This window comes from Mercenaria mercenaria, chromosome 5 (assembly GCF_021730395.1).
Source record: "Mercenaria mercenaria strain notata chromosome 5, MADL_Memer_1, whole genome shotgun sequence".
In the NCBI taxonomy this organism is placed as follows: Eukaryota; Metazoa; Mollusca; class Bivalvia; order Venerida; family Veneridae; genus Mercenaria; species Mercenaria mercenaria.
In genome coordinates this window covers 59,557,913-59,575,239 of record NC_069365.1, presented here as the reverse complement: position 1 = coordinate 59,575,239, position 17,327 = coordinate 59,557,913, and positions in this window count along the sequence as shown.

Sequence of the window (17,327 nt, the reverse complement as noted above, 5' to 3'; positions counted from 1 at the left end):
AAAGTTGACCTAAACATAAAACTTAACCAAGAAATCTGATATTTTCTAAGTACAAAAGGGGCCATAAATCTTGCAAAAAGCAAGATGGAGTTATGTTTCTTGCTATACAGGGTCAGCTTATGATGGTGAACAAGTATTCCAAGTTTCAAAGCAATAGCTTTGATAGTTTAGGAGAAAAGCTGACCTAAACATAAAACTTAACCAGGCAACGCCGACGCCGACGCCGACGCCGACGCCGACGCCGACACCGACGCCGACGCCGACGCCGACAACCGCTCAAGTGATGACAATAACTCATCATTTTTTCAAAAAATCAGATGAGCTAAAAATGATATTGACAGTTTTATTTTAAGTTTTATAATTGTTTACCAATAGTTTAATGTTTCTTTCATAAAAAATAATGGTATAATGAATTATCTGCAAACGTTTTGGGTAAAGGCCACCACTTTGAAATTTGTCTCTACTTGAGCTTGAAGAAATACCATAAATTACACAAAATTTATAAAAAACGGCACGTTAAAAGTTTTTAAAAATGTGCAACAAAGTGCGAAGCACGCTCAACTGTAAGAATATACAAAGCAAATGCCATTTTTATGCCCCCGAACGGAGGCATATTAGTTTTCAACTGTCCGTCCGTATATTAGTTAGTTAGTTAGTTAGTTCGTCACAACGTTAACTTTTTGCATGAATGCACTTTACTCGCGAACTACTGCACACAGGACCTTCAAACTTCACACGCTGATAGTACTTATTGAGTACAACACTCCTACTGACTTTGAGGTTACCAGGTCAAAAGTCAAGGTCACAGGGGCCAACGTTAACTTTTTGCATGAAGGCACTTTACTCGCGAACCACTGCACCCAGGACCTTCAAACTTCACATGCTGTTAGTTCTTATTGAGGTTACCACTCCTACTGAATTTGGAATTACCAAGTCAAAGGTCAAGGTCACAGGGACCAACGTTAACTTTTTGCATGAAGGGACTTTACTCGCGAACCACTGCACCCAGGACCTTCAAACTTCACGTGCTGATAGTACTTATTAAGTACACCAACCTTACTGACTGGGGTCACCAGGTCAAAGGTCAAGGTCACAGGGGACAACGTTAACTTTTTGCATGAAGGCACTCTACTCGCGAACCACTCCACCCAGGACCTTCAAACTTTACATGCTGATAGCACTTTATGAATACACCAACTCTACTGACTTTGGGGTCACCAGGTCAAAGGTCAAGGTCACAGGGGTCAACGTTAACTTTTTGCATGAAGGCACTTTACATGCGAACCACTTCACCCAGGACCTTCAAACTTCACATGCTGATAGAACTTATTGATTACACCACCCCTACTGACTTTGGGGTCACCAGGTCAAAGGTCAATGTGCTGTGGGGGCATTTGTCACCATTAGTGACAGCTCTGTTTAAACATTACTATTAGGGACCTAATACCTTAAAGTATCCATTTATACAATTTCCATTTAGGCAATCAATTAGTGAATAATATGGAGGCCTCCGTGACCGAGTGGTTAAGGTCGCTGACTTCAAATCACTTGTCCCTCACCGATGTGGGTTAGAGCCTTACTCGGGGCGTTGAATTATTCAAGTGAGAAAGCCATCCAACTGACTTACGGAAGGTCGGTGCCTGCTCTTGATGAAATAATCATCGGCACGGAGGAGCACCTGGGGTCTTCTTCTACCATCAAAGCTGGAAAGTCGCCATATGACCTATAATAGTGTCGGTGCGACGTTAAACCCAACAAAAAAAAAGTGACATAATATAAACATGCATAATTATATTATATTGGCATAGTTATAATTCAGTTGATATAAACAAAGAGATTCTTTAAGCATTTAATTTTAAGATATCCTTTTTATACTTTTTTTAAAAAGACTTTAAAGAAAATGGGGGAGCGAATTTCGTTTAGTATTAAATTTCCCACTTTTGGGAAACATTTGCACCAATGAAACAAAGTTTATTTTTCCCAATTAATAAAGATAATTTTTTCGATGTTTAGGTATACCTATTAGTTTTTTTTAGTTCTAAAAACGGGTAGAGTAAAAGAAAACAGATGCTTTTTAAAAAAAGGGCACGAGGAAAGGGAGAAAATAAGCACTATATACATTTGGACTATTTGTTGCCCAGGGGGCTTCCCTTTTGTTTTTGGTATTTGGTAGTTTTTAAAGGTTCCCCCCAAAGGAATAAATTCTTTGAATCGGACCGGGCTGTGCTTAATTGTAATATGAAGACACTCTCTAAAGAAAAAATTTTCCGGGTTTCGGCGCTTTGTCAAACCCCCCCAGGGAAGACCAGGCAAATCTTTTTGCATTTTTTTTAGGAATTTTTAGGAAAAAGGTCTTAATTTTTCCCCCTCGGTATTGTTTTCTTTTTTGTTAAAAAAATATGTCCCCTGAAAACCTTGATTTTTTTTCGTTTCCCTTCCCAATATGATTATACAAGGATAAATTATAGAAAAAAAATCCCCCTTTTTTAATTTTCGCCCAAAAAAAAAAACTTTTTTTTGAAACGTTTTTAAAAACGCTTCCTTTTATGAATAATTAATTATTATAAAAATTTATGTAAATTTAAAAAAAACAATTCCGATTTCAAGGCTTCGAGGCAACTGATTTTTTGCTTCAATGGAGCGATGCAAACGAAACTTTTTTCAGAAACCTGTTTCCGTTAAGGCCATTGCGTTTTCCTACAATTGGTGGGCAAGTTTGAGAAAACCCAAAAGGCAAAAGCGTGTGAAAAATTAAAGCCAAAAAACCCTTGCCATCTTGATCTTGCGTTTAGGCATCATGTAAAGGCGATACGCAGAGTGCGAGACACGACGGTCAGGCACGAAATCGCGAATTTTTATATTTCGGTTTCACCATTGTGATCCCCGCGCTCCGTCCCCGGGGAAACCCGCGCTTAATATCGCAAGGTGCAAAATTGTTTTAAAGTGCAAAAATCGCAATTAAGAATTGCGGGGCTAAAGGGGCAAAGCTCGAGATCACGATGGGCAAACCTTCATGCTTTCCCGTCGTTATAACGGGGCTTCGCGCAGGGTTTCATTATCGGGGGAGGAAGCCGGGCCCCCAACGAACAACTGTATTTAAGTTTTTTCCCACGTAATACTTTCATTGACTGCTTAAGTATTTTTAAAATTTTAGCAAGCTTAAATTTTTTTATAAAGAAACTTATATAAAAATATTTTCCCTTTTCCAAGTTTCCCTCATACCCTCTTTTAAGGCAGGTACCCTAAGCTTCCCATCTGCAACAAAGAAAACCCTGAGGGACCATGTACTGCATTTATCCTGGGGCTTGCCATCTGAAACAAAAAAAAAACTGCAGGGACCATTTACTGCGTTTAGGATTTTTTTTTACCCGTGGGTTTCTGGGGCTTCCAAAAGAGAAAAATACAAAGAAATTAGAGGGTATAGGGCCCGGCGGGCAAAGTAAATTATAAGGTCTCCCAATTTGACTTTAATAGTTTTATTTTTTTGCTGTGTGAAAAAATATTCGATTAAAAAGATTTTTTTTGAAAATCCGACAATAAAATTCAACAACCCCTGCATTAAATCGGGTTTAAAATTTTAAAATAACATTTAGGGAGGTTTTTTTACACTTTAAAATGTTGAAATTAAACGCTAGTTTAATGGTGATTGAAAAGGAAAAATTTTAATCTTTAGCATCCCGAAAAAATAAAGCAATTTTTAAAAAGTGAAAATGCAGCGGAAAAAAATTTAAAAGAAAATTTGAGAGTAAAAAAAGTTTGAAAATTAAAACAAAAGCATGTCTCTTTTTCCTTAACAAATTTACAGACTGAAAAAACAATTTTTTTTAAACATTGATGAATAAATATTAAAAAGATTTTATTAATTTTTTTCAACTAAATTAGAGAAAAATCCAAAGAATTCTCGTACATTTACTTTAAGCCTTTTAAAAAAAATTTGCTTCACTGAAACAAGAAAGTAAAAATGAATTTCCCGGTGAAATGAAAATTGACTACGTTTAAAACTACAAAAAATTTCCGCTTTTATAAAGTACATACAATTTTTAAAATAAAACAAAACTGAATTAGAAGAAAAATTTGACATACATCGTGAAAATGGGGACTGGGGAGTATGTATTAAACCTTAAAGGGTAAAAAATCCCTTTCATATAGTGAAATTGTATAAAAAATTATTTTATGAAAAATTTTTCCCAGCTGCTTGCAAAAAGTATACCCTTGCTAAAATTTTCAGATTCATGTTTTCAGTACTTCTTAAAATAAAACGACTTAATAAATTAAACACGGGAATTAAAGAATAAAATCTTACGATTACGGGTTCAGAAAAAGAAACATTTTTCCAAGATCTGAAATGTCACACTATTAAGGTCCAAAATTTTTATAAAAAATCACTGTGAACCTTGTTTTAACACCCAGTATGCTATTTTCTGAAAAAACCCTTTAATCGCCTGGAGTAAGAAGCCAGAAAAAGGTGCTCCCCAAGGGAATGTTTTGTGAAGGGGCGTTTTCCCCCCCGGCCCGTGTTTCACCATTTTCCCAAAAAATCTCCGATTTTTAATTGAAGCCCCAACCATATTGCTCCCCGGGTTGAAAAAAACGAGTGTTCGCCGAATATAGCAGCATTTTTGGATTCCCTCCGTTTATTGAATGCTGTTTCAACTACCGACTTTGGGGGCGTTAAAAATCGTCGAATGGAATATATTTTGTCCCCGAAACTGGGTGTTGTAAATATTCCATTTTTGGGCCCATCAAAAGGGCTCCTCAATATTTGTTGTGCAATCTCCGAAAAAAACTTTTCCCATCAGCTTTTATATCTTTTATTGGGACTAAACACTTGCTTAAAAATGCAACTTTTCTACAATTTTCTTCGACAGGGGGGGGCGCCCCCTTTTTTTCTTCATCAAATTTGGGAAATTTTGATAGTATTGTCGGGTTTTCGTTGAGGGGAAGGAGACGTCAAAAAAGATGTTAAAGGGTTCTAGATGTTTGTACGGGCCGGCAAAGGACAGTTTAAAAAAAAGGGAATCTCAAATCCTGTTAATCGCCCCCAAATTTTTTCCACAAGAGGGGGAAAACAGATGCTTCACTTTTTTTTATTAGTTCTTTGCCGGTATCTGCTATATTATTTTAAAAGGGGGAAAGGGTCAAAAAATTTTCGTTAATATGCTCCATTCCCTGAATTTTTGTTGGGAGGGAAAACAAGCCCACAGGATTTTTTGTTTGTTAAAATTTTTAGGGATTTTCGTGTTGTTTATCATGCATAGGTACAGTGATTTTCCGTTTGGTAATGTGTGATTAAAGGAAATTTTTTAAAAGGGGAGAAAAATTGCGTCTTTAGCATTTCCCAAAGGGGAAAAATCTCTCCCGGATTGTGGGGGGTTTTAGTTCAATGTTTTCTTTTCATGTTTTTTTTAAAAGGGTCTTGGTTATTTTCGTTATCCTAGGTAGGTGGCTTCAAAATTTTTAGATGTAAGGAAAGAAAGATAACAAAAACATTACAATGAGGGAAAAAGGGAAAATTTGAGTAAGTTCTCTTCAAACTTAAGGGGGAAAGGTTACCTTTTTAAAAGGGGAAAATTAAAATTTGTTGAACCGCAGCACATTTTTTGAAATTTCGGGTAAAAAGTGTTTTAACTGCTAAAAATTTTCAATTTCGTTTGCTCTGTCCCTTCAAGTTCAATTTTTATCCAGGTTTGAAGAGCAGGGACCCAAAAAAGGGGTATTTCTTATGAAAGAAGAAGGAAAATACGGATATTTAAAAATTTTCAGTGAAAATTTATTTTTTCAAGGAAAACTTAAGAAGTCGCATAATTGAAAATTTTATAGTATGCACGTTACCCTTTTCTAAAAAAACCCCAAAAAAAATTTTGATATGTCGCGGGGCTGTTTTCCAGGGGAAAACCCCTTTTTCCCCCTTTTTTTTTTAAACAAAAAGTATAAAAATAGGGGTTTTTGGGAGGGCCCTTCCCAGTGCCATTCTGTTAATGACCAACATGGATTTTGGGTAATATTTTTTAGCAAAATCCCAAAGCACTTGACGGGCCCTATTTTTAAATAAATTTTAAAATTACCCTGGCAACAAAAGGTTGTTTAATATAGCTTATTTTCTTGTTTTTTGTCGATTTTTCTTATAAAAAATATTGAATAAGATTATCTTTCTAGTTTTGTAGCTATAAAAAAAATTTTTAAATTTTTTTAACGAAGTTATTTTTTTCGTTTTTATTTGCTTTGGGGGGATTAAAACAAATTTCCGCTTAAAATTACTTACAGCATTTACCCCCCCCGTCTGGCATTTTTCAGGAAAAGTCGTTCAGCATGCTGCATTTTTCCTAGGGAAATTGTTGAAATGAAAAAAAAAAGGGCCCGAAGCTGTTTTTCTTAAAAGCCCGTGTCAAAGTTTTTAAATTTTTACATTTGGGATACATGGGTACGGGTTTCCCCTTTTCCAGGGTTTAAAATCAATTCAATTCAAGAAACCCCCTTTTTCCCCAAAATTTGGGAAAATTTTTTAGATGTTATAAAAAATTTTAAAACGGAACCTGAAAAATAGGTATTACAAATCAAACTGCTAGATTTTTATTTAAAAAATGGCCGTAAAAAGTAACTTTTCACCCAACTATATCCCAAATAAAAATGGTTACCATCATCCTTTTTTTCCCTTACTTTCCGCTTTAACATTTCAATATAACTACAAAAAAAAAGAAGCAAAATTTGTTTTTTAAATTCAGCGCAAAAATTTCAAAAAAATATTTCAAAAAATTTAATGGGTTTTTGAAAATATTTTAAAATAAAAAAAAATGCACAAAATTTTGGGGACTTTCAAGACAAAACTATTAATTTTCCCGGGGAAACGGACACGAAACTCATGACGTGGGGGAAAGTCTTTTAAAGGGGAAACATTTTTTTGGGACACGTTTTCCGGCAATTTATTCATTATTTCGGGAATTTATTAAAAAAATAAAGCATCAGATCAAGAAGGTTCATGATTTGTTTTAGAAGAATGAATTACAAACACATTTAGTTTTTTCCGGTAAACGCCCGCCCCGTAAATCTTTCCACTTTTTAAGTTTCCCGGTTGGACATGCGCACATAAAAATATAAAAGGTAACCTTCCCCCTTTTAAAAAGGGGTTTTAAAAAAGCAGACAAAAACTAAAAAGAAAACATTGGGGAGAGTTTTAATATTCTTTCAAGTTGATTTGTGATCATCTGTAACTAACCGGAAGTCATGGGAAAAGGTTATTTACCCGGGTTTAAATTTCCCTTTCTAACACGATCCGCAGCAATTGCTATTTAAACATTAGGCAAAATTTGCCTATACAGAATCCCCAAATAAAATAGGGGTTGGCTGTTACTTTTCACCCCCCTAAATGATTGAAACATAAGAGATTCTACTTCATTTCCATTAGATCAAATTTTTATTTCAGGCCAAACGGGGAAAAACGGGAAATTTAAAAAACATAAATATAATAAAAATTTCTTACGGACTTATGTGTGGGGCCGAAAAAACACGTTTAAATTCTCCCTAGAAAATTTCAATTAGTTTTAATTATGATTCAGGGGTTTGACGTCTTTAAATTTTATGACTTTAAAGTAGACGTCATAATGATGTGACGTCATAAAAAAGTTAAGTTTGGGCACTCGTAACACAGGGTCAACTCCCCAAATTTTGAGATTCTGTTCAAAATTTTATTTTTGCGAGCTGTTAGATTCCCAAATTTTTTTACCCCCCAAATTTTAATGATAAAAAAGAACAAATTTTATTTTAACGTTCCCTTTGGGCAAATTCAACACCTTTAACCTAGGGGATAGATTGAAACAGCATAGGGACCCGAATGAGTTTTAACGCTGGAAATTTTAAAACTGAAAAATGCGAATTATTTGCGTTGTTAGAATCGAAAAAATTTAAATTGTTCCAAAAAATTTTTTATCGGGTTAAAAAAACAGGGGCGTCGTTTGGATTTTAAAAATGAAATAAACCCTTGCTACGCACTCGATTTTTAAATTTTTCCGCATCGAAACCCCGGCCCATTTTTTTTTAAAACGAAAAAATATAGGAAACAGATTTATTTTTTCCCTTAAAAAAAAGCATGAAATGTCATATGGCTTTATGCTGGTGGGGGCATCAGTTTGCGCTAGGAAATGTGGACCCATGTCTTTTTTACTTGTTTTATGTTTATTTCGTAATGAACGCTTAGACATAAAGAAAAAAGCACTAAAAAATTTTGTAAAAGCCCCCTAAAATAGCCCCCTTGCAAAGGGAAATTTTTTTGCTCCATGTAAACCTTAACCCTTTAGTTTTTATTACCGTTAAAATTTGGGGTTTGGGTTTGTTTGAAAAAGGGATGTTGATGAAGTAATTTTTCCTGTCTTTATGTGTGTTGAAAGGGCACTGTTTAAAATTTAAATTTAAAGCTGAGGTTACTGCTACGGGTCCCCGATGAAATTTAAAGTCGGGCAGCGGTCTTTTTGTATGAAAAGAAAATCAGATTAAAGGGCACACCCTAAAACATGGTACGTGAAAAATTTATAAACCTTTTTATTACAGCTATGCCCGGTGTCAAAATATCTCACAAAATGTTTTTGATCCCAAATTGTTGTAAGGTTTTTTATATCGGTTTTGCACATTTTTTTATATTAAAAAGGAATGATTTTTCTAGTTTTGGGCAGCATTTGATAAATTTGGATTTTTTTTGGGCATTGGTTAACACCCTTAGCGGTTAGAGATCAAGGGTTTTGATCTTTTTTTTCCCAGTTAGAAACCATTTAAATTTTCCTTGTGGTCGTTGGTGTTTCACTTTTGTTATTGGCGCAAAGGTACCGTTCCCCAAATATAGTTAGGCCAAAATTAGTAACCCGTGCCTTCATTTAATACTTTTTTTAAAAACCCGAACAGTAGGGGTATATACCGAATTTAAAAAATTTTTTCGGGGCGTCTCTATTGAATTGGGGGATTGGGGATAAGCAAAAGTTTAAAAATTTTCCCCCCCATACCTCGGACATTTTTGTACTTAGGGGATTGTAAAAAAAGCTTCTTCCCCCTAATACAACACTTTGCACTTAGAAAGTTAAAATGTTTCCCCCTTCCGATCCAGGGGGGCTTTGTAAGTTTAAAAAATTTTTTGCCAATTTTTTATACCCCAACTTTTTTAAATAAATACAATAGTTATTATGGTTAAAACAAAATTTTTTCTGAAAAGCCTACAGGTCCCAGCTTGAATTGGGTTTTTTTCCCACTGAGTATGCATACTCAGCCAAACCAAACCCAGCTTAAATAGTTCCCGATACCCCTTTAAATTTTTTGTAAGATATAAAAGCGGAATACTACTAATTTAAAAAACGTAATAACAATTCAGTAAAACTTTTATTCTTTTCTGCCAATTTCTCCCCCTTAATTTTTTTTAACCTATGAAATAAACTTTTTCTATGAATACAAATATTTTTTGAACATTTGATAAGGCATTTTTTCGATTATTTAAGAAATTTAAATAAACTTAAAACTTTTCCCATTTGGTCGCTGTTAACCAGTTGGAAATTTACATTGGTATCAACTATAAACCCTTTTAGTAGGGGGTTTGCATCACAGTGGAATTGCTGTTGTATTAAAAACACTTATTGAAAAGGCTTTTCCCGGCAAAAATCAAACCCCCAGGTCCGTATCAGAAATTTAAATTTTCCCAATTTAAATTTTTTCAAATCCAGCAAAAAGTTTAAGGGGTTGAACTATAGACCAAAGAGGTTTCGGTTTTTTGTTTGTTTTTTGAAATGGTTTTTCATGAATAAAGGGTATGCATACGAAGGGGACAATTTTAAGAGAAAGGCCCGTAGTTAAAAAAGTTTTTTAAAAAACCTACGATATTAACTCAAAAACGTTTAAATTTTAAATTTCGGCCTTTAAAAGTCGTGTCAAAATGAAAAAAAATTGGAATTTTTTTTTTTTTATAGGGCTCCTAAAAAAGAATATTACCCCTTTTTAAATTTACTTTTGTTAAAAAAACTGTTGAAAGGGCTATTTTTTTCCCTTAAGGGTAGGGGTTTTAGTCAATTAATTTTTCGCAAAGCACCATTTTATCTTCTGCAAATTTATTTTTTAAAATTAAAAATTTCTTTTAAAATTTCAACTTTTCATTTTAAATTTTTTATGTTCCCTTTTTGAAAAATATTTTTTAAAAGGGTCATAATGGTTGGTTTAAAATTTGGCTGCCGCATTTTCCATCATGAACTTCATTCTTTCTTGGTTTAAAACGAAATTTTTTACAAATTTCTGTCTTTTTACTTGTCCCAAGGTTTTAAAATTTTCTGAAAAATCGAGAATTTTTTTTATTGATTCTATTGGGTTTTTTTTACCCCCCTTCCCTGGCTCTAATATAAAAATTCCCTGTTTCAAAATTAAAAAATAGTGCTTTTTGGGAAAAACCCGGAATTTTCGCTAACATCTTTTTTAAAGCTGTTCAAAAAAAGGGGCCCTTTTTTTTTTGGAAACGCGGGTTTTTTTCCCCCGCGCGCTTCAAAAACCCTTTACCTTTTTCCGGTAAATAATTATTAATAAAATTTTAAAATAAGCTGCCATGTGAAAAGGGGGTTTATTACAGGGTTTTTTTCAGGATTAAATTTTCCCTTTCAAAAATTTTTTAAAAAAGTCTTGGGCCCCCTGGTCGGCCCTTTACCCCGTTTAAAATAAACAGGTTTTTTTTTCGGCCCAAAACATTATTTATGGTCGTTTCATTTGTCCCTAGTACATTTCTTTTTTTTTTAATTTTTTGAATACTTTACTAAAAAAATTTAACACTCGGTTTTTGTTTTTAAAAGACATGTAAAAACCCCTTTTTCCCCAAGTCTGTCGTTTTGCTCCCGTCCCAAATTCTTTGGGTGGATTAAAATTTTATTTTTTTAACATAAAATTTTTTGTAGTTTGTTCTCACAGTCACTCCGGTTGGGTTTTAAAACATGTTTTTTTTATTGCATTTTTTAAAACCTAACATTTTTTTGTTTTCTTTGTTGTTGTTTACGTTTTGGGCAAATTTTTTAAATTACAAAGGATTTTGGTTTTTCTTAGAGGGTTAAATTTTTATTTGTAAATTTAAATGAAAATTGTAAGAATATATATTTTCCTTGTTATAACATTATTTAAATTTTTTAAGAAAACATCTGGGGACATCTCCCTTTGGGTTTGAATTTTTAGTTTTATTTTTTTTCTAGGGCTACGTAATTTATGCCTATTATCAAATTTTTCTGGGATGCATGGCGCGCTTTATTTGGTTTTTTATTCATTTTTGTAGAGCATGCCTTTCATGGGCCTTTTAATCAGATTATAATTTTTTTTAAATTTTACATTTACAAAATTCACGTTTAAATTTTAAATTTAAATCACGGCCCTTTTCCCAACATGTTTTTGGTTTTTTGTAATTGCTAAAAAATTAAAAAAAAAAATTTGGTTTTTGTTTTCATTTTGTTTCATGGGGATTAGATTTATGGATTCGGCCCCAAAACAACCCTTTCGTGGGGGATAAAGTTTAAAGGGTATCCTGTTATTTGCCCTAATTCGAATTCTGAATTTGTGCCAGTATAATTTAAAAAAGTCATATATTGCGTCATTTTTTTCCCCTTAAAAAAGTATCCCCGTGGGCCCCATGGGAGTGGTTCGTCTTGCTGTTCTGTTTTACCCCCTAGCTCCCTGATGAATTTTTGTGGGTTTTTCAACGGGTTTTTGGGGTTTATATTCAAAAAAATTTTTACATAATCTTAATTTTATATTCGAAAAAAATGATGTTTTTTTGACATATTTACATATTGCAGAAACCGTTAGGGTTTACAATTTGAAAAGATTTATCAAACCAAAAACTGGACCAGGTACCGTTTTAAAATTAAGTCTTGTCCGAGCAATACATAATATTCGAATTTAATTTTAAATTTTGGCAAACAACTAGACTGGCTCCCGTCTCCCATGTTTGTTCTGTCATATTTCTCATATATGAAAATTTTTTTTATTAAAAGTGAAAGTAAAATCCAGCAAGGGTTTTTTCTGTATTTTCTTTGTATTGCCCCTGTCTCCCCCTTTAAACCCTTTTTTGGTTTTTGCCATCAGATAGGGTTTTTCACTTCACATTTTTCCAAAATCAAAAATATATAATTTATTTTGTGTTCTATTTCCCGCAAACCCTGGGCCCTTTCCAAAGGGGGTTTTCTCCACACAAACAGGAAACAGAGCAATTTCAAACCAATATCCCGTCAACAGCTGCAAGGGCTGTTGAGAGAATCGCTTGCAGGCCCGGGCATCCGGGACCGGCCCCTTTATGATTTGGTCTTCGTGTATTTTCTTGATGCTGCTTTGCATAAGGGAGCCCTTTTTTCATTGGTCAAAAAGTGAATCTGTTTTTAGGTGTTCTTTCACCGTCCCCTTTGCTCAAAAAGGGGAGCGCCGATCTACCGTTTCCGGGGGGTGAGTTCGATCCTCGGAGGGCCGGGATGTTCCACGTGACGATTTGATAAAAGAAAATTGGGGTCTGTAAAACCCCCTTTTCCCCCAAAATCTGATTAAAGTGAGGAAAACTGGAAGTTATTTGCGGAGAAAAAGGTTTTTTAACTTTGGGACAGAATCCCGGAACAGGTTAGATTAATTTTTTTCCGCCCTAAAAACTGGAAAAAAAACCCCCTTTGAAAAACGGGGGGAAACCAAAAAACAAACAAAACAAACAAACAAACAACCCCAAAATTTTAAAACCAAATTTCGGATCGTCAAACAGGACGGATGGTTCAGCGGACAGTTACGGCTATGCATTTTGGGCAGGTTTTTTCCCAAATGGGCCGGGAGATGTTTTTTTAAAAGGATGCCCGCGTAATGGCCTCTGGGTTTTCCAAAAGGGGTTTTTCGGGAAGCTATGTTTTTTCTTTGTGAAAAAATTTGCAGACAATTTAATTCAGTTTTAAAAAATACTTTTACTTGAATTTGCTTTTCATTTTAAATTTTCTTTTGCTTATTGGGGGGTATCCAAAAAATGATTTTGTGGGCCCCGGGATGTCGACCCTTGTATCAGGGCAAAAAAATAAAGCAAATAGGTTTACAGAAATTACAAAATTGAAGTTATGGATTTGTAAAAATTTTAAATTGATGCTGAAATAAAAAGTGGTCAGTATTTTTTGATTGTAGTCCCGAAAATTTTGCCCTTTTGCCCCTTAAAAATTTTCCCTGTGCTCCGCCCTTTAAAAAGGGAAAATTCCCATGTAAAAACTTTATATCCGGGAAAAATTGATTTTACTCAACCCTGGGGCCAAAAACCGGGGAAAATTTCCCTATTTTTTGCACCCTATACAGTTAAGCTAGAAACTACTAAGGGGCATAAAATTTAGTGTTAATTGGGCAGTATATGAAACTTAATCGAAGGGGCCGCAATTTCCTATAGTGGGAAAAAAAATGTATATGACGTTTTTTTTTTGATTTTTCCCAAAACCCCTTTAGAATTTTGGGTCCGGACGGGGCGGACCCAAAAGGGCGGGCCAAAGCCAAACCTATATCCCCCCGCCTTTGGCGGTTTTGGGTAATAAAAAGTGGTACAAAAAAATCAAAGAAAGGACTTTACTGTAGCACATTTTTTCACGTAGGATAAAACATCATGACCAAAAAGGGCCCAAAAAAAAAAAAATCAGTTTTTTTATAACCCAAAAGCTGTCCGTAAGGGCAGCCAAGGGTCGGGGTGTTTGAATTTTTTGTCCCCAAAACAGAAAAAATTCCCAAAAGTTAAAATATTATAGAGTTTCAATCCAAATATCTGCTTTAGTTTTGGGGATAGTTAAAATTGGGTTTCAGAACTTTTAACCCAAGGGGTTTTAAATTCAAAAGGGGACATAAATTTTACCCAAAAGCATGTCCGAAGGGTTTTGGAACTTGATACAATAAAAAGTTTAAGTTTCAAATTTTAAAATCTTCATTTGTTCGCAGATAGTAACTTTCACGCAAAAATTTAAAACCCGAATTTTCAAGTCCAAAAGGGGGGGAGATTTTGCCCAAAATTAAAAGGCAGACTTTTGGGAACCTTTTAAAAGTGAGGTTGGGAATTGGGCTATAAAAAAGAAAAAAGTTGTAAAATTTCAAAAAAAATATGCTTTTAAGGGAAATTTCTGTATGTTACCTGCACGCAAAATTTAACCAGGATTTTTTAAGTTCCCAAAGGGGCATAATTTTGGGCCCAAAAAGCACGTCAGATTTTGGGGTGTAATGCTTCAAATGTTTTTAAAACCCCGGAAAAAATCATGTTTTAGTTTAAAATTTAATTTCGCATTAAATTTTGGGAGATATAAAATTGAAAGTTAAAAAAATTTAAAACCCCCGGGGTTTTCCAAGTCAAAAAAGGGGGCATAATTTTTCCCTATTTTCTTTTTAAAATCAAGGGGGCCTGACCCAGTGAAGTTGGTTTTTTAAATTTAAACTAGAAAAAGAAAAAAAAGGTTTCCAAAACAATATGCCTTTAAGTAAAAGCTTTTTTAAGTACTTGACGCCCAAAAATTAACCAGGAAAATTCTTAGTCCCAAAAAAGGGGGGATTTAAATTGGCCAAATTTCATGTTTAAAGGTTTTGGGACTTGACTCATTGAGGGTTTGGGAAAATTAAAACCTTAAAAAAAAAAAAAAAACTTTCAAAACTTTTGCCTTTTAAATAATAGTTGATGTACTTGCAACAAAACTTTAACCGGTTTTTTTAAGCCCAAAAGGGGGAAATTTGGACAAAATTTTAGGGCAATTTTTGGGACTTATGGGTTCAAATATTTTATAACCCCCAAGACACATGTGAGGTTTTTAATTCAATATCTTTCATTAGTTTTTTGGGGATAGTAACTCGGGATGTAAAATTTTAAACCCGGATTTAAATACACTGGCAAGGGGTATAAGTCCAAAAAAGGGGGGGGTTTCTTTTCTCAAAAATACATGTCAGAGCTAGGGGCTTGACCAAGGGGGAGTTTTGGGGGTTTTACCTAGAAAAAAAAAAAATGATTTTTTAAAATAATGCCCCTTTTAAAAGTTAGCCTTTTGTACCCTTTCATGCAAAACTTTAAACAAGGGGTGGGCGCCGCGCCCACCCAGGGGGGGGGAGAATTTGTTAGACTATTTTTTGAAAAGTTTTAAAAATTTAAAAAAAATAAGAAACATAATGAAAAGCTGTAAAATTTATTGTTACAATTTAAAATTGAAAATTCAGTGTAAAACTATAGTAGCCCAAAAAATAGTCCCCCCTAACTTTTTGAATAGTTCAAGGGGCAATTTTTAAATTTAATGGGGTTTTTCACTGGTTAAATTTTTAAACGTTATTAAAGGAAAACAAATAAAACATAAATTTTTGATTTCAAATAGATCAGGGTAAAAGTGTGGTGGGGTTTGAAAAAACCCCATGTTTTACAAATGTTTATTAAAAATTTTAAAAATTTCAAGTATATTGTGTGATAGGGAAGTTTTTGTACATCATGTTCATGTGTTTTTTTTCTTGTACTTTTTTGACAAAAAATAAGCGGGGTTTAAAGAGAATAGCTCCGTAAATTTTTCCGGGAAAAAAAATTGCATCTTAGTCAAAATGGGGACATACCTATTTCCCGGGTTTTTTCGCTTGAAAAAAAAATGGTGGGTAATGTTTTTTGCACGGGTTTATTAATAGCAAGATGTTTAAAGTTTACAAAATAACCCCTTTTTTTTTTTAAATTTTTCCCCGATATGGTTGTTATCAGCTATAAAAGTTAAAGGGGCCTGCTTTTTTTAAAGGGGGATAATCAGATTTGGACATGTAAGTATTTGTTCGAAAACTTTAGCATCGATCTTACACTTTTTTGTTACTTTAACACTTAATAAAAATTTAGTTTTCCCGGAGGTTTTTTTAAAATTTTCTTTTTCCCTTTATCCGGTTGCCCAACCAAGAAAAAATTGTTTTATTAAGTAAAATTTGATAAAAAATTTGCCTAAAAAAAGGTTTAAATATTAGACTATTGTAATAATTTGTAAAATTTTTGCATTAAAAATTATGTTTTTTAGATGGAATTCTTTTAAAACGAAGTTTAAAAAAAATTATTTTACCTCACTTTGCCATCTTGTTGGAAACCCAAAAATTAGATTGGGAAAATTAAAATGTTTTTCAAAAGTACACACAGTTTAAAATTGCTTTTTGGTTTCAGATGTTCAAATTTTAAAAGTCTATAAAAGCAAATGTAAAACTAACTTTGTACGAAAAAAAAAAGAAATCCAAGCTTTTATATACTTTCTTTTAAAAGGGGGAAAGTAATTACAAAATTTTTTTAAAAAAATAAATATACTTTAAATAGGAATCTAATTTAGTAATGGTCTTTTTTTTCCCTTAAAAAATTCTTTACCGAATATACAAAATGAAAAATGTCTAAAGTTGTTTTAAATGTGATTGCCCCCTTTAAAAGATCGGGGGAATCCCCGGTAGATTCCCGGGTTTTAAAAAAAAAACCCGGGGACATTCCCGTTCGGTATTTTAAATGATTTTCTATGTTGAGTTTCATTCTTTTAAACCCACTTTAAATTACCTTTGGGTATGTTTTAAATATGCAGAAAATTTAAATTTTATTTCAGTGTTGATTTTGTGAAAAAAAGGGAAAACAAATCTTTTGAAAGAACACCAAAACAAAATTAGTAACATTAACCTTTAAATGTTAAAAGAATGTCTAAAAAAAATTGAAAAACAATTTGGGGATACCGAAACTGCTTGCCCCTCGGTATAACAAAAAGTATTAATTTTATAAAGTATATATGGGGGTTAGTCGTACAAATCTTTCACACTTCCAAAAAAATTTAAAAGGGATTACGGTGACAGGGTTAAACTTCCTTGTCACGTTTAACTGTAATAAAAACATTTTTTTTTTTTTCCCCCGAAATTGGTACACAATATTATATCAGGGGTAAAAAGTTTTTACAAAAGAAATTTTAGTTTAAAAAAAAACCCTTTTTTATTTTTTTATTAAAATATATTGTTAAACCTTAATGGGTGACTTTTTTTTGTACTTTCGGTTTCAGTTCTTATCTCAAATTCTTCTAAATTGAATTATATTATCATAATTTAATATTTAATGACATGGAAATTTTAATTTGATTGGGTTGAATTGCTTATCAAAAGAAAATCAATAAATTAAAAATAAGTCTTTAAATCCAAAATTACCGACTAATGGCTTTATTTTTATTTGAAAATTTTCATAGCTTTTGTTTAGCTATACTAGCTTGCGAGGTTTCAAGGAAGTACATACCGGACTTACAAATTAATGGCAAGCAATAATTTTAGAATTTCAAATTTTAAGTTTCAGACTTAAAACGGTAATGCATAAAGGCCATTGAATAGAA